A 22,900-nucleotide genomic window follows, 5' to 3' on the forward strand; every position below is an offset into this window, starting at 1 on the left:
TTACAACATGTTGCATCTTCATTTCCTCCTTGTGTCGTATATTTTAAAAGTTATTATTCAGCTGAGTCTTACTCTTTGAATTCTTACTCTTAGTGTCAGCTTCACTTCACCTTTTGATAGAAAAAACCCAATCTTGAAATCCTCCTTCATCTTGTTAAAAAGTTTTAGGAAATATTTTGTTATATTTACTGGTAATTATATTTTCAGGGATAGAAATACTGGTTTAAAGCTAGGAAAACTTCCGTATGGATAATAATGCCTTTCTCTTGAAGCATTGCAAATAAGTAAATGAATTATCAGTTGGATAAATATTTCCTTTTTTGGTCTTTCAATTCCCCAAATAATTTTTTTTAAAAAAATACTCATTTATTCAGGTTAATGCAAAGCACTGTGCCGGGTGCTGCAGGAGAGAAAGCTGGGAGATAACTTACTGCATTCAAGATGTGTACTACATCTGTGGCCCTCTTCATGCAATCAGAGAGCTTTACATGCTGCACATGAATGATAACAATCTAAAAGTCTTAATAGGAAATAGATTTATTGCTTGGACATTCTAGAGTTAAAAATTAACCTTGAAAGCCCAGCATATCTAATTATTTCTAGCATGTTGGAGAACTGAAGATGATTCATTTGGCCAGAAATTTCAGTTATCTCAGTGTTATTGCAAGTTCCCTATCTGATCTTCCTCTTACTGCTTGCCTTACTCTTGTGAGACAACCATTAGGTGTGTTTTAAATGGGATGTCCCAAAGGAGAAGAAACTTTCCTATTCTCAGCCCTCTCAAGATAAGCAGAACTGAGATTAGGAAAAAAGCAACTGAGCCAGAGCCAGTTTTCACAGGAATGTAAAAATATCAGTGTGAAAACAAAATGAGCAGTGAAGCCTAGCTATTTAAAGGGCATGCAAAAGAGAAGTTGGAAAAGGAAAATGAGCTGGCAGCTGACTGGACGAGTGTGGTGACTAATTAGTTTCCTATGATGTAAACATATTTGGTATTTTATGTCATTTATTTTAATTTTTTTGACCATGACTCACAATAAGAAATAAATATTATTGGATGACCCACTGTCCACTTTATATAATACTAAAATGAAAATACTTTCTTCCCTTTACCACCTATACGTTCTCTTCTGTTTTGTTATTTTAAAGTACTGGTAGCAAACATCCTGTTGACTGCATTTCATTATCCACTAATGGGTCAGACCAAGATTTAAAAACACAGTGCCCTGTGAAACAGTGAGATTTACATGGGCAAGAATGGGAGTGAAGTAGGGATTGTTTCTTGCATATAACTGTGGGTCATAGACCAGTATGTAGAAATCAAACTGTTAATACTTTAATAGCCTGACACACAGCTTCCCACACTGAATGCTTTGAGTTAATGTTGAGTGTTGTTGAATGAACAGCCTAGCATCCATCTCTACCATGCGGCCTAATTGGTTGTTGTTGTTGTTGTCAGTCTTGTCCCCTAAACTCGTCTTATTGCAGTACAGATGATTGTTTTTCAGCTGCTGCTGCCAAGAACCAAAATATTCAGTTATACAAAATAAGATAGGTTGTAACCTAATTAGATACAGGAATATCAACTGTTTTCTCAAATCACCCGTAAACATAATGCAATAATCATTTATTAACATTCCCTGTTCCTGTGAGTCAGGAATTCTCAAGCTGCTTGGTTGGGTAGTTCTGGCTCAGGTTCTCTTATGAGGTTGGATGAGCCTTATGAGCTTAAGGCTTTAGTCTCTGCGAGCTTGAAAGCTCATGCTGGAGGATCACGTGTCTGGCAAGTTGAGTGTGGGTAGTTGGTTTCTCTGCACAAGGCTGCGTGACCCATGACATGGTGGTTGGCTTTGTCCATAGTGACCAAGCCCAAGAGAGCAAGGTAGAAGCTGCACTGCCATTATGACTTAGCTTTGGGTGTCACTTTTGTCATATTTTATTGGTGAAAAAGGCCAGCCTTGATTCATTGCAAGAGGGGGCTATACAAGGGTGTGTATACCCTTGTATAGTCCGTGTGTAGGCTGGGGATCACTGAGGGTCATCTTAGAGGCTAGCTACCATACTTTAAAAGGATATCTTTATTAACAGTTGACTTGAATTTAAAAAAAATTTTAGTATCTTTATTTTTAATTTTAATGAAGGAAAAAGTAAACATGTAAATGCTTGCTTTATTTTTGAATTTTATAAAAGCAGTTAATTACAGAGAAGTGCTGACATTTCTACTTTTCATAGGAAACTTGGAGAGAAGTCAAAGGTGTAAAAAGGACAAATTTTAGAAAATGAGATTCATGAGGAAAGACTGATTAAGTTCACTTTAGTTAATGAAATATGGAATTATGAAAAATTAAATATTAAAGAGAACCCTAATGAAACTATAAGAATAGAAAATAATTTGCTCTTGGCCTGGCACAGTGGCTCACACCTGTAATCCCAGCACTTTGGGAGGCCAAGGCAGGCAGATCATTTGAAGTCAGGAGTTAAAGACCAGCCTGGCCAACATGGTTGAAACCCCGTCTCTACTCAAAATACAAAAAACATTTAGCTGGGCGTGGTGGCATGCGCCTCTAGTCCCAGCCACTCAGGAGCCTGAGGCAGGAGAATTGCTTGAACCTGGGAGGTGGAAGGGGTTTCATTGAGCCCAGATGGCACCTCTGCACTGCAACGTGGGCCACAGAGTCAGACCCTGTGTCTCAAAAAAAAAAAAAGAAAAGAATTTATTCTTACCAAATTAGTAAAACTAATCATTAATTAAGTGAAATTGATCTAGTAAATAATTGATCAGAGGCATGTGGTACTAAACTTTTAAGGAGTGATGAGACTATCACAGACATTCTACTTAACTAATACTTTAGATTAGGGGTCAGTAACTGTGGCTTGTGGACCAAATCCAGCCTGCTGCCTGTTTTTGTAAATAAAACTTTGTTGGAATGCAGCTATACTCATTTGTTTATGTAATGTCTGTGGCTACTTTCTCACTATAGCAAAGTTGATAGTTTTGACAGACTGTTCGGTCCACAAGGCCTGAAATATTTACTATCTGGTCCTGTACAGAATAAATTTGTTGACCCCCGTTTCAGATTTTAGACTTTTACATTGTAGATTAGGTTTTGGAGTGTTTATGAGGTGCATAAATCCAAGGACAGTAGCATGTGAGTCAACTTTAAACATAAGAGGGTGCAATGTTAATGTGGTTTTGATTTTTTAAGAAGGAAAGTCTTAATACTTAGAAGAGAGGCAGAATATAGTAAGATTCACAAGAATGTTGTTTCATTAGGTAAGACTTTGTTTATTAAGATAATTTATGAGCTTTCAGTAGACCCCATGTTGGGAACACATGAAGCCAATATTTTAAAAGCAAATAATGTTGATTAAATTAGGTTGTTGTGAGAAGGGAGTTTAAATTTTTAATCAATTTCTTACTTCAAATGGAAAGTTAGATATGAATTTTATACTTGGACATTTATTCTGATTTAGAGTTTTGTTTTTTTAATTTGTATATAATCATAGGGTACAAGTGCAGTTTTACTACATTGATATATATTGCATTGTGGTAAAATCAGGGCCTTCAGTGTGCATCCATCACTGGAGCAACGCACATTGTACCTACCAGACAGCCTCCCAGCACATTGTACCTACCAAGCAACCTCCCATCATCCACCCTTCTCCTACCCTCCTATCCCTCTGAGTCCCTGTATTAGGCTGTTCTTGCATTGCTGTAAAGAAATATCTGAGGCTGGATAATTTATAAAGAAAAGAAGTTTAATTGGCTCATGGTTCTGCAAGGCTGTACAAGGATGGTGCTGGCATTTACTCTGCTTCTGGGGAGGCCTTGGGGAGCTTTTACTCATGGCAGAAGGGAAAGTGGGAGCAGGCATGTCACAGAGCCAGAGCAGGAGCTTTTTTTTTTTTTTTTTTTTGAATTTTTTTTTTTCTTTTATTATTATTATTATTATTATTATACTTTAGGTTTTATGGTACATGTGCGCAATGTGCAGGTAAGTTACATATGTATACATGTGCCATGCTGGTGCACTGCACCCACCAACTCGTCATCTAGCATTAGGTATATCTCCCAATGCTATCCCTCCCCCCTCCCAGCAGGAGCTTTAAAAGAAAGAATTGTAGGGAGAGAGGTGCCTCACACTTTTAACAACCAGATCTCATGAGAACTCACTCAGTATTACTACTACAGCACCAAGCCATGAGGGATCCACCGCCATGACCCAAACACCTCCCACCAGTCCTCACCTCCAACACTGGGGATTGCATTTCAGCATGAGACTGGGGCAGAACAAATATCCAAACCATGTCAGTCGCCGTTGCCCTTCATTCCATACTTTGCTTCCATATGTACACATTATTTAGCTCCCACTTATAAGTGAGAGCTGCAGTATTTATCTTTTCTGTGTCTGAGTTGTTTCACTTAAGATAATGACCTTCAGTTCCATCCATGTTGCTGCAAAAGACATGATTTTATTCTTTTTTCATGGCCGAATAGTATTCCATTGTTTATATGCACATTTACTTTATCCAGTCCTCCATTGATGGACAGTTAGATTGATTCTGTATCTTTGCTATTGTGAATGGTGCTACAATAAACATACAAGTGCATGTATCTTTTTGATATAATGAATTCTTTTCCTTTGGATAGATACCCAGTGGTGGGATTGCTGGATCACCTGGTAGTTCTATTTCTGGTTCATTGAGAAATCTTCACACTGATTTCCATAGAGGTTGTACAAATTTACATCCCTACCAACTGATTTTTTTAAATATGAAAGAATGGTCTAGAGAATATGCCCCTCATTAGTATCCCCCTTTTGCCTCTCTACTGCAGAATGACTTCAGGAGGTACAGGTATTTACCAGTTTCATTATACAGACAAATTGAATATTGAAATTTCTAGATAAGAGGCACAGATTTTAGGATTCAGAGTTGTATGAACAAGGACAAGTGCTCTAGGGACTTGTAAAGCTGGAATTGGAAATCTCAGATGAAATACATTTCTAGTAGTACCACCAGCATATATTCTACTGAATTGGCTTTGTGATCATCATTAATACCTGCTTATTAAAACAAATGAAAAGGGTTTATATCAAATATACTTTAAGGTATAAAAATCAAATTATCTACAGGTAAAGCTGTTTTCTTTAGCATTTTAATTTCAAAACATAAAATAGCTACCATTTATTGGGCATTTATACTGTACCAGACACTGTGTTTGTCACATTTCAAAAATTTTCTCATGGTAATGTTCACAATAATTCTGTAGGGTGAGAAATAGTCTTACCGTAGTAAGACTATTCAGTAAAACAAAAACTCTGAACCTTGGAGTTTAACTTGCGCAAAGTTAGTAACAGGACTAGGACTTGAACCTGAACCATCACACTCCAGATCTCTCCATACCACACTGCTAGCACATGTACCTGTCATCTTATTCCTGGCTCCTGTTATTTCCCCTTTTATTTCCTTTCCCTTCCTCCCACAACCCCCTTTTCCCCCATTTCTTTTCTTTTTTTTTAATTGTTAATTACGTAACTAATACATGCTTGTCAGAACAATTCATATAGCACAAAAGGATATAAAGTAAAGAGACCGGGTGAGTGATAGCTCATCCCTGTAATCCTAGCACTTTGGAAGGCCAAGGCAGGCGGATTACTCGAGTCGAGAGTTCGAGACCAGCCTGGGCAACATGGCAAAACCCTGTCTCTACAAAAAAATACAAAAATTTAGCCAGGCGTGCTGGCACACACCTGTAGTCTCAGCTGATTGAGCCCAGGAGGTGGAAGCTGCAGCAGTGCGCTGAGATTGTGCCATTGCACTCCAGCCTGGGTGAGAGAGAGAGAGAGACCCTGTCTCAAAAACAACAACAAAAAAAGAAAGTGAAAGTAGCCTTTATCTAGGCTATTAACATATACCATTCTGTTACCTGCCTTTTAGGTATATATCTATGAGATATATATATACACACACATACATACAAAAATAATGTATGTATATCATAGATATCTTCCATGGCAGCACGACATATACCATTCTGTTACCTGCCTTTTAGGTATATATCTATGAGATATATATATATACACATACATACAAAAATAATGTATGTATATCATAGATATCTTCCATGGCAGTACACACACTTCTGCCTATTATTTTTGACAGCTGCATGATGTGTTCCATACTACAGATGAACTTCAATTTGTGAAGCCATTCTCTATTGATTATTCTGTTTACTTTGCCATCTTTCTCTTTGTTGCAGTTAAATAACTTTGTTTAATGAGCATCTGGTGTTTGCCTTACCTACACTAATTGAGATGATTGAAGTGTATCTAGTTTCAATTTTCAAAAAGCAATAGTTATGTTTTTTCCGTGACATTGAACAGTATTTTATTGAGTCTGATTTCTTGAAGAATATTTTGTTTATACAATGTGAGGTCTCATTAATCTTTTCTAAACTTTTTGAAAAATCTGTCATCTTCCTTTCTCAGTTGTCAACAGAGATTATATTTTATATGTCAGTACTAATTAAGCATTTTTTAAGGATTAACTTTCAATCAAATGTTTTCAATTAACACATAAAGACAATTTAATAGTAGATTTTTCATAGATCTTTAGACTGTAAAATCTTGTGTATTGTTAAATGCATATAGTGAAAAAATGTGAACCACAAACAGTCAACAAGTAATTTGTAATTTTTCCAATAGAGCATAAGGTAACTAACATAATTCCTGGTGTCATAAAGAATAAAAAATATCATATCTCGCTAGCAAGAGTGTCTCTTACAAAGCAAGAAGAAAACCTACCCCTATGTGATCTCTTGTTCTGAGCAGGTGTGAATAAAAGAGGAACACTGTGGCAAAGTAGAAAAAGCATAAGCTCCTTCTAATCCCTTCCTGCCATTTTTTAGCAGAGAAACCCTGTTTTGCCTTTCTTCATACACAGTATGAATAGTAAAACCTCTGTGACAATATTCCTGTACAAACAAAAGATGATTAATGTATCCACAACACCCAGAGTGGATCTCAACAAATGGTGGCTGCTATTGTGTTGCTGCCAAAGCTGCTACTCTGGCTTATATATAAGAGTTTTTAACTTGTTTTCTGTTTTTTTTTTTTTTTTTTTTTTTTTTAGAGAAATAGAGTAGTGATTTTTTTTTCATGGTTTATAATTGAATGAGAAAATAAAATGAGTTTTTTGGATTCCAGTACTGATTGACCATGTTGACACAATTAAAAATCTCAAATCCTTGTTCACTGGCTGTGATAGAGTAAGAATTTAGTTAAATCCCAACAGCCAACCTGTCCTATTACCTTTAAAAGTGAATATACCTCCTGCCATCTGTACTTCCTTCCCTGCCCTTCTGTAGAGGTAGCTCTCTTCCCCACTGACTCCACACTGCACTTCCAACACTAGGAACCTCTCTGTTCAGAGCTTACTTCACTTCTTGGCAGCATTCAGCATCGTTGGGCCTTAACACCCTTTTCTCCTGACTTCTATGACATCATACCCTTCTGGGTTTCATGCTGCTTTCATGACCATTCCTTTTCTGGCCCTTTTCTCACTGCTCCAATCCTACTGGTCTCCCATTCAGACCAGTCTCCCATACTGTTCTGGCTGTTTTTCAAATATGTCGCCAATACTTATTTTGGAAGATGTTATGTATTCCTGCCTCAGGGTCTTAACACTGACCTTTTCATCTGCCTTTTTGTTCCCTTTTTGCTCATGTCTCACCTTTTGAATGATGCTTATCCTGACCCCTCTTTAATTTTGCTACCCTAACCACACTCCTAAGCCACACTCTGCTTTTTCTTTCATAGCACTTACCACCTTCTAATGTACTACATCGTTTATTATGTTTGCACTTGTCTTCTCTGATAGAAGCTCCCTGAAGACAAAGATCTGTTTTTCCCAAAGATACACCGAGCATAGGACTAGGTACACAGTTGGCATTGTTGAAGTCACAGAGTCTATCCGGTGTTGTGTATGTGTGTGTGTGTGTGTGTGTGTGTAAGTCACCTCGTTCACTTCCAAGGCTCTTTGTACACCGTATGCCAGTCAGCCATAAATCTTCATGTCCACCTTTTTCCTGATCTCCACATTCACTGACCTCTTCATATAGTGTCTAATATATACAGTCGGAGAAAAGAACTTTGCTGCCTTTGCAGCCATTCTCAATTTTTCTCTTTCCTTCAGTTAACATCACCCCACCTCCCCTCCAGTCTGTCATCAGTGAGCCCTGTTGACACTTCCTCCCCTCCAAAATGTATCCCAAATCTGCTCACTTCTCTCCATCTCTGCCACACCTCTCATCTTTACCACCATCATCTTTCACTCAGACAACTGTGGCAGCCTCTTTGCTTTTCCCCTGCTTCTCCGCTCTTGACCCTTTACAATCCATTCTCCACACTAGCTAGATTCATTTTCTTAAAATATAAAAATGTAATTCAGATCCTGTCAGTGTCTTCCAGTGGCTTTCTATAGCACTTAGAATAAAATCCAAACAAAGTTCATTATCTGACTTACAAGTCTAACCCCAGTTGACTTTTCTGCTTCTACAACTGTTTTCCTCTCACCCTACCATACTCTAGTCACAGGGGCCGTCTTTCATCTCTTTCAGATATGCCAGGCTTAGAGCCTTTAAACTAACTGTCCACTCTCTCTATCCAGATTTCTTTTCCCCTTTTTGTGACATTAAGTCAGTGCTTAATTGTTGCCCCCTCAGGGCTTTTCCTGACAATCCATTCACTGAGTCATTGAAGCTGTCTTAGTTCTTTGCATAACCCTTTTCCACTATCTCATGTAGTCTTTATTTCATCCCCCATGAGAATATGTGCTCCATGAGAGCATACACCTTTTTACTGCTGTTATGTGTAATACATAGAACAGTGTCTGGTACATAGTTAATGCTTAGTAGATACTTGTGGAATGAATGATTGTGTGAATGAACAAAGGGAGCAGATTTTTTTGAATTACAAATTTTTAATACTTAAGGTATTAACTATCTGATTAACAGTATCCTTAGGCAGAGTGGGAAAAAAAAAAGTGACTATTCTGATTTTGGGGAAAGGAGCACTAAGAAATATTTATTTTTCTGTCTTTTAGCAGAATGCAGGAATAATTATACCTCATCCCCATTTTTTTATTTACATAGTGAAATATTTTTTAAAAATTTTTCTATAAGACCGTTATTCAGCAGCAAAATTATTTCATGTATGGTTTTGTTTTTTTGTTTTTCTAGCAAAACATGACAGATTTTCTTATAGTCTAAACATTGTCTATAGCAAAAGACAGCTTGAATGCCAAAATAATGTATAATTAGGTCTATTCATTATCTTGCCATATGCTAAGTAGATGCTAAGGATTTATCACTGCAGTAAAAGTCACTGGATCATTACAGTTATTTTATGGAAATGTGTTTTAAAATTTACAATTCTTTTTTGTAAGACAGTAACAAATTATTATGCAGAATTTATACCTCTGCCTAAGACTCTTGCAAATATAAGCTCCTGATTTGGTAGAGATCTTCCTAAAGATTGAATATTTAAAAATCAAAATGCTTGTTTTCTTTTTTGAAAAAGTGCCTACTGTAGATATATCTGGGTGAGAAAGCAATAAAATATAAATAAAAATCTTTTATCAACAACATGTAGTGTCAGTACTTCATGACTGATTGTCAGTGTGTTGTACTGAGGAGTGTCACTGGTTTGTCCCGAAGAATGAAGTGGTGGCAGTGATGGCAGCATCTGTTTCTAACTTGTGGTTTATTTCTCATTTTCAAGATCCTGTTGCCACTGGTTTTTCTCCCCAGTGGTTGGTTAAAATTCAGACTTGTTTCATGAATACATGGCAGTGTGATCTTAGGAGCTTGCAGTTGCTCAGTAGCCAACCACACTTAGAAAGTTTGATGTAAATATTTGTAGTGCAAGATACTCTTTGTTGAGATACCAAGTCCCAGCAAAAAGTAGCATTAAACCTGATGACCACAGAAGCCATGGAGGAAAAGCACATTCTACGACTTGAGCTTTTTTTCTGAAGCTGTGTGTAGCTGATTCTATATTTTATTCTCTAAGTTAGGTGAAATCTCAAACTTTTTGAAAAGGATCACTAAAAGAGAATGAAATCATGTCTGTTGCAGCAACATGGCTGGAACTGGAGGTCATTAAGTGAAATAAGCCAGGCACAGAAAGACAAACAGCACGTGTTTGCATTCTTAAGTGGAAGCTAAAAAAATGAATATCATGGAGGTCGACAGTGGAATGATGACAGTATGGGGGGAAGGGGAGCTGGAGAAAGGTTGGTTAGTGGGTGCAAACATACAGTTAGATGGAAGGAAGAAGCTCAAATGTTGGATAGCAGAGTAGGGTGGCTATAGTTAACAACAATGTATTAAATGCATTTCTGAATAAATAGCTAGAAGACCTAAAATGTTCCCAACACAGAAAAATGATTAGTACTTGAGGTGATGGATCCCCTCAAATAACCTAACTTGATCATTACACTTTTCCATGCAGCAACAAAAGTATCACCCGTCCCCCTTAAATATGTATAGATATTATATACCAATAAAAAAAAATTTTAAACATTAAAAAAAATTTTTATCCTTTATCCTTCCAGCTGAATAGATTTCCTTTTCATTCTTCCTGGGAATAGAAGATTTAATGGAAGTTCCAGTATCTGTATGCAGGCCTATGACTAGCTTCACTTCTTGGTGACTAATACTGGTTGACAAAACAGCATATTCTAAGCTGATTGTCTTCATTATCCAGTAGCTTTCCTATTCCCCATAACAAATGTTCCAAATCTTTGATTACTCACCTCAGAATGCTTGTCTCACTCCTCTTTTCCTCATTCCTAGCAGATCATACCTTGGAGAAGAAAATAGAAACTATCAGGCATGAACTTCATTTAGCTTTTTCTTCCTCTTCAGTCCAAAAACAAAAAGTATAAAACTTTTAGAAAAAAGAGATTATTTGTGACATTGGGTCTGGCAAAGATTTCTTAGATGCGATTAAAGATTTACAAAACAAAAAATTGATAAATTAGACTTCATCAAAATTTAGAAGTTTTGCTTTATCTGTGTAGGACACTGAAGAGAATGAAAAGACAAGTCACAGACTGGGAGAAAGTACAGGCAAATCACATATTTGTCAAATAACTCATATCCAGAATTTTTAAAGAACTTTTACAACTCAATAATAAAAAGACAAACAGCTCAATTTTTTAAATGAGGGAAAAATTTAAATATATTTCACATGAGAATATACTCAAACAGCCAGTGAGCACATGAAAAGATGTTCAGCATCATTAGACATTAGCAAATTGCAAATTAAAACCACACTGAGGAACCCACTAGAATGGCTATAATCAAAGACTATCAGTATCAAGTATTGCAGAGGATGTGGAGAAACTCAAACTCTGTTACACTGGTAATAGAAATATAAAATGTTAGAACCACTTTGGAAAGAGATTGGCAGTTTCTGGAGAAAATTAATTGTAAATTTGATCAAGCAATTCTACTACTTAAGTATCTTAAGAATGAAAACATGTCCACACAAAGATCTGTACTAAAATGTTGATAGCATTATTCATAATAGCCTAACAGTGCAAATGTCTGTCAACTACTGTGAATGGAGAGACAAAATGTGCTTATCAATACAATAAAACTACCCAGCAATAAAAAGAAATAACTGACTGATAAATGGTATACAATGACTGAACTTTAAAACCTTGATGCTGCCTAAAAGAGCCAGACATAGAGACTACACATTGTATAATTCCATTTTTATGAATTTCCCAGAAAGGCAAATTATAGAGACAAAACAAATCAGTGGTTGCCTAGGGCTGGTGGTGGACGTGGAGATTGACTGTAAATGGGACATGAGGGAATTTTTTTGTGGTGATAGAAATGTTATAAAACTGGATGTGGTAATAGTTGCACAACTCTGTAAATTCACTAAAAGTCACTGAACTGTACACTTAACCATAGGTGGGTTTAATGAAATGTGAATTATACTGCAATAAAACTAAATAAAAGCTGAGTTAGTACCACTTGCCTTGGGTTCATTACTTTTTGTTCATTCTTAATTATTCCCTTCACAGTTACTCTCCACTATTCCCCTACCTTTTTCCATATTTCTTTACTATTGAAAATTATTTTTGGTAGTTTTGCCTCCTAAGTTCACTGCCTTTTAGGTCACATTTAGACCATGGGTTTCTGTTACCACAAAAAAATTCCAAAATCTGGGTCCACATTTCAACTCTATCCACTTACCTGTGTGACACTGGATAAGCCTCTGAGTCTCTGTGTCCAGATTTGTTTACCAGGTAGAATGTTAATAAGATCTATTATGTGAGGATTTGTGAATATTGAATGAAACCATATATTTGAGACATTATGTAAGTGCTAGCTGTCATTCATCACCTTAAAACAAGACTCATAAGTTGAAAGGCTGTGAACTGGTGAGCGTCTAGAGCAGTGGCTCTTAATCAGAGCAAACTCAAAATTTAGGGAGGTTTTACAGACTGGCTCCACTGAAAGGTCAGGTTGAAAGGTTTCTGGACCCTGAGAATATGTGCTTGTGTTTGTTCTCCAGCTTCACAAATGATTCTGCTATAACCCAATGGTAAACAAAACAACAACAGATTGCAGTGTAAGACTCAGCGCATAGAATGTATAAACACCAATTGTGAACCCTAACAAACTCCAGTTGTGAACCCTAACAAACTGTGATCTCTGGGTGATAATGATGTGATAATGATAATTGCCATATAAGGCTCATGTATTCATTTCCAGTCTTGCTCCTCTCATTCCCTCCCTTTGGTTAGGTGTCAGATGGAAGGCAGATATGTTTAAGTCATGAGCAAGATCCACCCATCTTCATGCATCAGTACAAATGCACTGTCCTACCTGCATTAGGACAAATGCACTAAAACTGTATAAAGTCTTCGGAGGATGTTCAATTGTCATAGAAATGAGTTATATCTTTGGTTGAGTTTTTAAACATTCATTCTCACTGGGGTAGTATTTGGGAAACATTATATCAGGTTTTGCTGGTAGAGAAAGGGTAAATCAGTAAGTTAAAGAATAAGTGATATATAAGGATTTAAAAAAGAAGGCCTCAAGTTTAAAGGATATATGTAATTACAAGATGATCTCAATTTTAAATCAGAACACTTAAGTTAGATGTATAGGAGACAGGAAATGCATGTTAGAGTGCAATTTAGTGATATGGAGGAATTCATAAAGTGAATTTGAAATGAGTAAGTACTATGCCGATGTGGCTGGAATTACCACCTCTTTACCTGTCCTCATTTACCTGTTTTTCTGTCTATCTCTTAGAGTTGACTCCCTCACTCTTCCATTATCCAGGATATAGAACACTTCTTGCCATCTGCTTCCAGATTCCATCACAGAATAATTAGTTTTTATCTCTTTCTTTCTTCCCAGTGTTGACAGCCGTCACTTTCTAGTATTCACATTGTCAATACAAGTTCTCCAGTCTCCACACCACCAGTTCCCAGGTCCTCCACTGTGCCACATCTCAGCCTTGACCTGGCCGTTTCCTCTCCTGTCTAGTCTAGATCCTTAGTATTCACCTGGGCATTTCAGAAAGTTCACCCCTCTCGCAAAGACTTTACTAACTGCCTTCCTTCAAATGCTTTCTCTCTTTCCTCTAAACTCTCTAGAACACTAAAGCACCTGTCTTTTGCTGTAATACTTAGATTAGTTATATGTACTCTTGCCTAGTCTTTCCTATCAGTTGAACTCTCTTAAAAGCAGAGATAGTTGTACTCATTTTTGTTTCCATTGTGCATTGCAGTGTACCGTGACTCATATATAACATGTTCTCAAATAATACTTAGAGATCACAGTTAGATTTTTTATTTGTTTCTTTTTAGTGAAGAATTTTCACTTTCTCATTTAGGAATCATAGAGCTTTCTTTGAGTACTGTAGGTAACTTACTCTTTCTACAGAACCACCCCCCGCATACATACAGTACTTAGAGACACAAAACATATGTGTATTGACACATTTTAATTTTTGCGACCTTTTGATAACCTTGTCCCAGGAAGGGCCTTATCTTAGCTGTTTCCATGGGATGGCTATTTCCTATGTCTTCTTACCTTCCCACACCCTCCACGTTAAGAGGCAGGAGGGTAGAGGATTGTGAGACTATTGTTCTCAAAAATGAGACATTTATATAGAAGGGTGATTTACAATAGGGAAGTAATAGAGGTGACCAGGAAGGGTTGGGAAGAAGGGAAAAGCACTAATTAGCATATGGGTACATTTAAAGATGGGTCAGCCCCACTCTGTCAGTGACTTGCTATCCTGAGCTTGGCGCGCATGTCAAGTGTTCAGACACCTCCTATTTTTGCTCGTCTACCCAAGGTGAAAGTGGGAAGTAGATGTGAAAGAGTTGTCTGGCTGGTTTTAGTGGGGCTGTACCAGATCTAGGTTTATGGAGGAAAATTAAAATGGAGCAGAGGAGAAAACTTCTTGACCATATTTTCATCATCCCAAACTAATGACCATTGCACCAATTTACTTAACAAACTAGGTGAGTTATGTATTTGATGGCATAAATATGCATACACAGAATATTTTGCTGATTTTTGTGCCATTTTTGTAAAACTTTTTCTCAAAAATGCAACATTCTTTAAAAATTTTTGTATAGGTTTATCAATATTTGGGTGATGTATATAATCTATAAATCAATTATTTAATATGTAAACAACAGATAAGAAAAATCCTATCACTGTAGTTTGAAGATAGCAAACATTTTAATAAATAGATCGAACATTTCAGTTTATTAGTCTTTATTAATATTTCCAAAGGAGAAATTAAAATACCACTGCATAGTTTTCAGATTGTTTTACTTGGTGAACAGGCAAGAGAACAGAATAAGAGATTGAAAAGTGAAATGAGGATAGTTTATAGTTTGTTTAATTTATCAGTGGTCCTATTTACATTTTGGGATCACACCTTGGATGTTTTGCAACTTCCAATTCATTCTAGCATTTTGGGATTCTTATGTTGACATAGTTAATTCTATATTGAAACCTAAGGAATTGTTATTTAATAATCATTTCCAGTTAAATGAACCACAAAGATTATGAAGTTAAAAACAAATCAGTTATCATTTGGTAGTTCTGTATAGTTTATTGTCAGTTAATGATCTTTATTAAATTTGCACCTTTCTGAGTTTATTTGGATGTAGGTCATCACATGCTGAGATGAAATACCAAGTCATTTAAATTAGATACTGAGCATGCTCATATGAAGTACTTACTCTTGGAGACTGCGGTGTGGTTCAGTTTTCTTACAGTGGAAAGAGCAGAAAAGAGATCACGGTGTGCCCCTGTGTCATCATTCTGTCAGAAAGCATGTAATTTGTCTTTAGAAACCAGAAGCCTGAGACAAAGAAAAGAACGCAGATTTTTAGCAAAAGGCTATTTGGTGAGTTAATTGGCTGTTTTGTTCTATTTTGCTCTAATCGGTCAGTTATTCCTAGCTAGTCTATGTATTTACTTATATCTGCTGCTTTTTTGTACTATGCTGAAGCTTTATGTAGCAAGCAACTTAGCCGAGATGGGGAGAAAATTGTTTCTGCAGTCTAAATCTTATTCTTCAGAAAGGTGACAAGTTCATAAATTGCTATGATGATACTCTCATGTTCTCCACAAATTTTCTTGCTGACTTGTTTTGAATAATGCTGGCATAATTATGTGCCGAGATACTTCAGGATTTGTTTTTTTGGACAGTTTAGCATTTTTGTTCTTACATCTTAATGAAATTACAGTTTTTGCTTTCACATTTCTATACTGTATCTACCAAAGTAATAGGTAAGACCCAGTTTGCATAAGATCAAAAATTCTTTAAAGAAAATGAGAGGGTGTATTACAGTAATATGTACACATATTATTAAAAAGGTCGTTCAAAAATGAAAGTTTGCTGTGTAATACAGTTGATCATATAAACTATTCTAAAATAAAATGAAATTGACAACATTTTGTAAAATAAAAGGTGTTACAATTATTCTGTATTCATATTTAGAATTCTATCTTTATTTACTGAATTAGCTACAGAAGAGTTGCATGATAATAGTTTTGCCAGTTTAGGCTGTTACTTTCTCTGAGCTCATATTATGGTGATCAATAGGAAGATAATCTTATTTAAATGTTTTGTGATTTTTTTAAAAATCCAAAGTGTTCATGTTTTACCATGAAGTTAAAGGGCAATATTTTTATGCATTTTCTCCATATTATGCTCTTATAATATTATGTAATATTTAAAATCTATACATTGTTATTTCATGATGAACATGATTTTGATTATGTATTTATAATAGGTAAACTTGGCAACGAAATATTCAGAGTCTTCTCCTGGAGATTAAAATAGCATTACTCTGCTGGAGATAAACCATTATATTTTTTGAAGATTTGAAGAAAAAGCATAAAATTACCATATTTATTTCCTTCGGGGAAAATCATGTTTGTTAGTACACATAAATGTCAGGTAGGGAATTTGACGCATATAAGGTGCTTTAAAGAGGTCTAGAAAAATGATGTGGGGGGTGGGAACAATAGGAAGAGCCTACTGAAAGCTTAGTACCTTCAAATGCCAGGCAATTATGTGAGGCTTTCCTGAAATATCTTTATTTTGTGAACTTCCCCCACTATGCCATTTTCCAGGATTGGCACATATGAAGGAGGTGGGTGTATACTTAAGTTTATATATTCATGAAAAGGGAGGGTTAGCGTTTAGAGATGAGGACTGGGTGACAGGACTCAAGAAATCTATTCCCACTTCTTTATACTGACTCACTTGTTTGACCTTGCACATGATGCATACCTTGTTTATTTCTACTTACTTTTAGTATAATACTTTACCATGGCAATAAAGTGGTTCATTTATAGTTTCTAAAGTAATAAAATTATTTCACAGACCGTGACAAAGATTCATGAGGGGATAAGTCATTCGCTAATAGCCATTGTGGGAAGAAAACAAACAAGTATTGCTTTTCCAAATTCTATTAAATTTTTTTAACTAAAATATTTCAAGTGTATAAAATCTATAAAGTCCTCTGTAGTCTTTGAAACTAATCTCAGAAATACATATTCTATGTGTATTATGTAATGGTGACAGATGTGGTTTTAACTTCTTTCTCTCATATTCACTGTAAACTGGATGATCACAAAATTTTCATGGCAAGATTGTATTGTTATACTATTTTATACTATTTTCTCTTATTGTTTTAGTCCTAGATACCTTTAATCATAAGTCTTCATAGATCAATAGAAGAGAAATAATGAATAGAAGATCTGTTAAAGAAAAGTGTGAAGAAATACTGGGAAAATAAAAGAAGAATACAGAAAGAAAAATTACCAATGGCAAGGGTCTCTTTGCCAGGTTTCTAGATATTAAGCATATACCTATATATCTTATTCATTTCCAAATCATTAAATTTATCTACTCATTTAACTTAACATCTACCCATTAAGGAATACTTATTTCCTTAATTTTGATGAATCTCAGTAGTGCTTAAAGATCCTAAGTAGTGGTAGATGAAAATGGGTTTTGTGGTCAAGTACGTTTGGGGAATAATAGACCGTAAAGGATTGTTCATAGCAGAACTTCTTGCCCTTTAATATCTTATTCAGAACCTTACTGAATAAGAACTTAATTTTTTCTGGCATATGGTTTACTTTTAAAAGGAAAAGCTGTAATACATAATATTAAACATTTGGCAAGCATTTCAGTAATTGTAACTATGAATTTCTATATTAAAATATCTGGATAAGTGAAGGAAAGATTGTCAGTTTGCTTTTTATCTTCTATTTTGTAATCTTAGAATTACACGGTAATGAGATATAAAATGTATAATTAGTACATAAGGTGATTGTAATAGTTACATAAGTTAAAATGGCATTTTTGAAAGCCACTAGGAGTGTAGTCAATGAATACTACATAAAATATTTATAATAAAATAGTAACCGAGTGAAGACTTCGATAATTCTCACAAGTTTCCACTCATTCTCTACTCTAGAGAACCTCCTCTCATACTCTAAAAAACCTAGCATGGTGTTAGTCACAAAGTAGGCATTCAATAAATGTTTATCTAGGCCAGGTGCGGTGGCTCACGTCTGTAATCCTAGCACTTTGGGAGGCCTAGACGGGTGGATCACCTGAGGTCAAGAGTTCGAGACCAGCCTGGCCAACATGGTGAAACCCTGTCTCTACTAAAACATACAAAAATTAGCTGGGCGTGGTGGCAGGCGCCTATAATCCCAGCTACTGGGGAGGCTGAGGAGGAGAATCACTTGAACCCAGGAGTCGAAGGTTGCAGTGAGCCGATATCATGCCGTTGCACCCCAGCCTGGGCAACAGAGCAAAAACTCTGTCTCAAAAAAAAAAAAAAAGTTTATTTTTTCACTTGAATTTAAACCTTCTGCCTCTTCATTGAAACACATCATACTCATAGAACTAGAATACCTATTGTCTGCTCCATTGGCCCACCCACCTACTTTAGGGGACTTTTTCTTAAATTGTATTTTGAAAAATTGATAGTTGGATTTGGTTTCCAGCTAAGCTCTCATTTTTTGGCACTTCTGTGAAATTTGAAACCTAATTTAAATAGCAGTTTTCTTTGCTGTAACCTAATGACTGTACATGTTCTCAAATCATTGTTTATTCTAAAAAGAGAGGATACAAATATTAATAGATCTACGGGCAAGACTTCCTATTCTTAGCTACTTAAGAGCCTGAGATGGGCCGGTTACTTGACCCCAGGATACTCGGCAGATCGAATGTTGGCCTCAAATATTTGACATCAATATGATTGTCCCTGAGGATGGAGATAGATTGAGTTTCCATTAAGATTAGTGTAGAATTGATACTTTGGTGGTTTAGTAGCCATATTTATCTCAAAATAAAGTACTAGAAATTGAATACGCAATTCAGAGAGAAATAGTGAAAAATATGAGGGGACTTCAAAAATTTATGGAAAATGGATATTGTGATAAAACTAGGCATGGATTTCATAAATTTTTTTACACCAAAATAAAGCTGTATGAATGTGTTATAGCATGTCTGAACAGGACCTAGTTTGAGGCATTAAGAAGGATAAGACATCAGCTTGAAAAGAACTCCTATCAGAGCAACATGAATTCTGCTAAAATTGAAGCAAAAATAAACATCAAATTTATGGTGAAGCTTGGGTGGAAGGATGGTGAAATCATTGATGATTCACAAAAAGTTTACGGGGACAACACTCCAAAGACATCAGCAGTTTACAAATGGATAACTCATTTTAGGAAGGGACAAGACAGTGTTAGAGATGAAGCTTGCACCAGCAGACCGTCCACATCAGTTTTCAAGGAAAAAATAAATCTTGTTCATGCCCTAATTGAAGACTGACAGTTAACAGTAAAAATAGGAGCCACCACCATAGACAGCTTGATTGGTTCAGTATACACAAATCTGACTGAAAAATTAGTTGAGCAAACTTTCCACTCAGTGAGTGCCAAAACTGTTGCACCCAGATTAGCTTCAGAGAAGAGCAGAGCTTCCAGTGGAAATTTTAAACAAGTGGGATCAAGATCCTGAAGCATTTCTTTGAAGAATTGTAACAGAAGATGAAATATGGCTTCACCAGTATGGTCCTGAAAACAAAGTACAATCAAAGCAATGGCAGCCAAGAGGTGGAAGTGGCTTAGTCAAAGCAAAAGTGAACTGGTCAAGAGCAAAGATCACAGCAACGATTTTGAAAGATGCTGAAGGCATTTCGCTTGTTGACTTTCTCAAGGGCCAAGGAACAATAACATCTGCTTATTATGAGAATGTTTTGAGAAAGTTAGTCAAAGCTTTAGTAGAAATGTCTGGGAAGTCATCTTCACAGAGTTCTTCTCCACCACAACAATGCTCCTGCTCATTCCTCTCATCAAACAAAGGAATTTTGTGAGAGTTTCTGTGGGAAGTCATGAGGCATCCATCTCATCATCCTGATTTGGCTTCTTCTGACTTCTTGTTTCCTAATGTTAAAAAAATCTTTAAAGGATGTTCATTTGTATTCAGTTAATAACGTGAAAAAGACTACATTGACATGGTTAAATTCTTAGGGCTCAGTTATTTAGGGATGGACTAAATGGCTGATATTCTCATTTACAAAAGTTTTTTAACCTTAATGGAGTTTTTGTTAAGGATTAGTTTATGATATTTATCTTTTAATTTCATTTTTCCACAGATTTTTTGAAGTCCCCGGTACGTCTTAGTAAAATGTTACAAATATTCAGAGATTTTTATTTCTGACATTTTTAAAAGTATAAGTCCGAAATCTACTTTGTAAAGGTAAAAGACTGTAAATCCAGAACAGAGGACCTGTGACTTATTAATACAAATGGAAATTTTCCCATTAGCTGTCATTTAACATGAATGATTTCCAGTGGAAGAGTTCTGGATTTTAGGAGTTGGAATCTTCTCCCATTCTTCTTGATGTCTGGTGTACAGCTTGTCTGCTGTCTAGCACACATCTTTGGGTTATTTTCCATTCCAGATGAGCTATGATTTTTTTTATGCATAATTTTTTTGGAGCTATACATTTTCCTTGAGAATAAATATCTGAAATTATAGTTGAAGTCAATAAGAAAGTATGATTTTTAAGTATATATCAGAAACATATTTTCCCTTTGAGGTCAAGTTGTCAGGAAAGGAAGAAGTGCAGCAGTTAATATCTAGCCAGCAAAATTTATCTGGGGGATGGATTACTAAGGTTAGTAAGAAGTAGAAATTATAGAGCAAAGGATGTGAATGTTGGGAGACTTAATCAGTGTATATGTTTCCTGGTTGGTCAGAGATATTGTCATTTTCACTGCCTTTTCTCCACTTTCTAAGAGTATTAACTCTAAAGAGTATTTAACTCTTCTTTAAGGAAGCAATTTTTTTTTATATTTGAAGAGTTGATCTATTTATAAATTTTAACAATGACATTCAATAGAGTTACTGCTGTAAATCTAGACATTAACGTGAAACTTAGCCATGTATTTTAAGGCTTAAGGAGGTATTGTCTAGGGTTTATGGAGGAATATTACATTATATTCTTTTTCTTGTTTTTAATACTTAAAAATTATGAAATAATTATTGTAAAAAATTACAGATATACCAAAGATATGAATAAGATAGAGAGTTGCCCCTACACATTGTTCTTTGGTTTTATAACACATACCCTGCCCCCACCAAATTGAATAATTCTCCCCCACTTCAGGATTTGTACTGATAATATTCTGATCCCAGAACCTGTGAAGGCTACTTTCTGTGGCAAAGACTTAGCAGGTGTGATTAAATTGAGGACTTTGAGATGAGGTTTTCCTTGATCTTGGTGGGGAGGGCAGTGGCAAATGCAGTCACAAGTGTCCTTAGAAGGGGAGGTGGGCAGAGGGAGATTTCAGAGAGCAGTGTGACTCCTGAGGCAGAGATGGAGTGATTTGACCACAAGCGAAGGCATGCAGAAGCTGGAAGAGGCGAACACGAATTTACTCTCCTTTACGGACTGTGGAATCCCTCTCAACACCTTAATATCTCCCCATTAAAACTGATTTTGGCATGAATTCTAGCCTCTAGAGCTGAAAGAAAATAAATTTCTATTGTTTTAAGTCAATAGAAGATATCAAATGACCTAGTCACAAAAAAATTTAAAGATCTTAATTGGCTTTTATTTGCAATTCTAGAATCAGATAAGACCTCATCCTATGAAATAGAATGAGTGTTATGATGAGCGGAGCAGAGGAGGTTGGTTTTATTGACAGAAAAGGGCTGAAGAAAGCCGAAACAGAGAACAAAAAGCAGATTGGTTGTTTCAAAGTTACTTTCCTTGTAAAGTTTAAAGCAGGAGGTACTGCCTTATCATGCCAGCTAAAATTGGCCTGTTTGAGGATTTGGCTGTTATCTCCATTCCTCTCCTGATTTCTTGGAAGGTCAGATAAACAACTTAGTTTTGGCTTGGTGGTGTGAACTTCAGCATGAGTAACTACATTTTGGTTTGGTCTGTTGAGCCTGGTGCAGGAGCTAAGTCCAAACTAATGATCTTCTATAAATTTTATTTAACGGAGGCTTGTATTAGTTTCCTATGACTACTGTAACAAATTACCACAACGTTGGTGACTGGTAATTCAGTCACATCTGCTAAGTCTTTGTCACAGTTGGGATCATGTGGAATAATCGCTTGAACCTAGGAGGTGAAGGTTGCAGTGAGCTGAGATGACGCCACTGCCCTCCAGCCTGGGAGACAGAGCGAGATTCCATCTAAAAAAAAAAAAAAAAAAAAAGAAAAAAAAATTTAAACATGGGGCAGCTATCAGCCAATCAGCCAAAGTCAAAAGAGAAACAAAAATATAAGGCATCTGTTAAAACATTACTTTCAAGTAAATGTAAGCAGGTTTTGAAAAATTAATCAGCCGCGTGTGGTGGCCCACGCCTGTAATCCCAACACTCAGTGGCCGAGGCGGGCTGATCACCTGAGGCCAGGAGTTCAAGACCAGTCTGGCCAACATGGTGATATCTCATCTCTGCTAAAAATAACAAAAATTAGCCAGGCATGGTGGAGGGTGCCTGTAATCCCAGCTACTCGGGAGGCTGAGGCACAAGAATTGCTTGAACCCAGGAGACGAAGGTAGCAATGAGCCAAGATTGTGCGACTCCAGCCTGGGTGACAGAGCAAAACCCTGTCTCAAATAAAAGAAAAGAAAAAAAAAAAAGAAAAATTAATCCATGCTCATTAGTTTAGCTTTAATCTTAAATATTTATAACTTTTGAAATGTTGCATGACCAGTATGTTCATAAATTCATCAAACATATCCTCACAGCATCTACAGGGAAGATATTATTCCCATTTCAGAAAG

General features: G+C 36.1%; 1 protein-coding gene and 1 long non-coding RNA gene across 13 annotated transcripts in view; one reads left to right on the forward strand and one right to left on the reverse strand.

Moving 5' to 3' along the window:
* Window positions 1–22,900, forward strand: part of PLEKHA5 (pleckstrin homology domain containing A5) — a 242,703-nt gene that overhangs the window by 60,119 nt on the left and 159,684 nt on the right. The window lies entirely within an intron of this gene.
* The window catches only part of LOC134740359 (uncharacterized), a 30,825-nt gene continuing 12,061 nt past the window's right edge, over window positions 4,137–22,900 (reverse strand). Inside the window, exons 2-4 of the long non-coding RNA XR_010127772.1 lie at window positions 15,298–15,419; window positions 10,819–10,868; window positions 4,137–4,456 (exon numbers count right to left, since the gene is read on the reverse strand). This is a non-coding gene — a long non-coding RNA (uncharacterized LOC134740359). The remainder of the gene's footprint in view (window positions 4,457–10,818; window positions 10,869–15,297; window positions 15,420–22,900) is intronic.

This window comes from Pongo pygmaeus, chromosome 10, assembly GCF_028885625.2.
Source record: "Pongo pygmaeus isolate AG05252 chromosome 10, NHGRI_mPonPyg2-v2.0_pri, whole genome shotgun sequence".
NCBI classification, from domain to species: domain Eukaryota; kingdom Metazoa; phylum Chordata; class Mammalia; order Primates; family Hominidae; genus Pongo; species Pongo pygmaeus.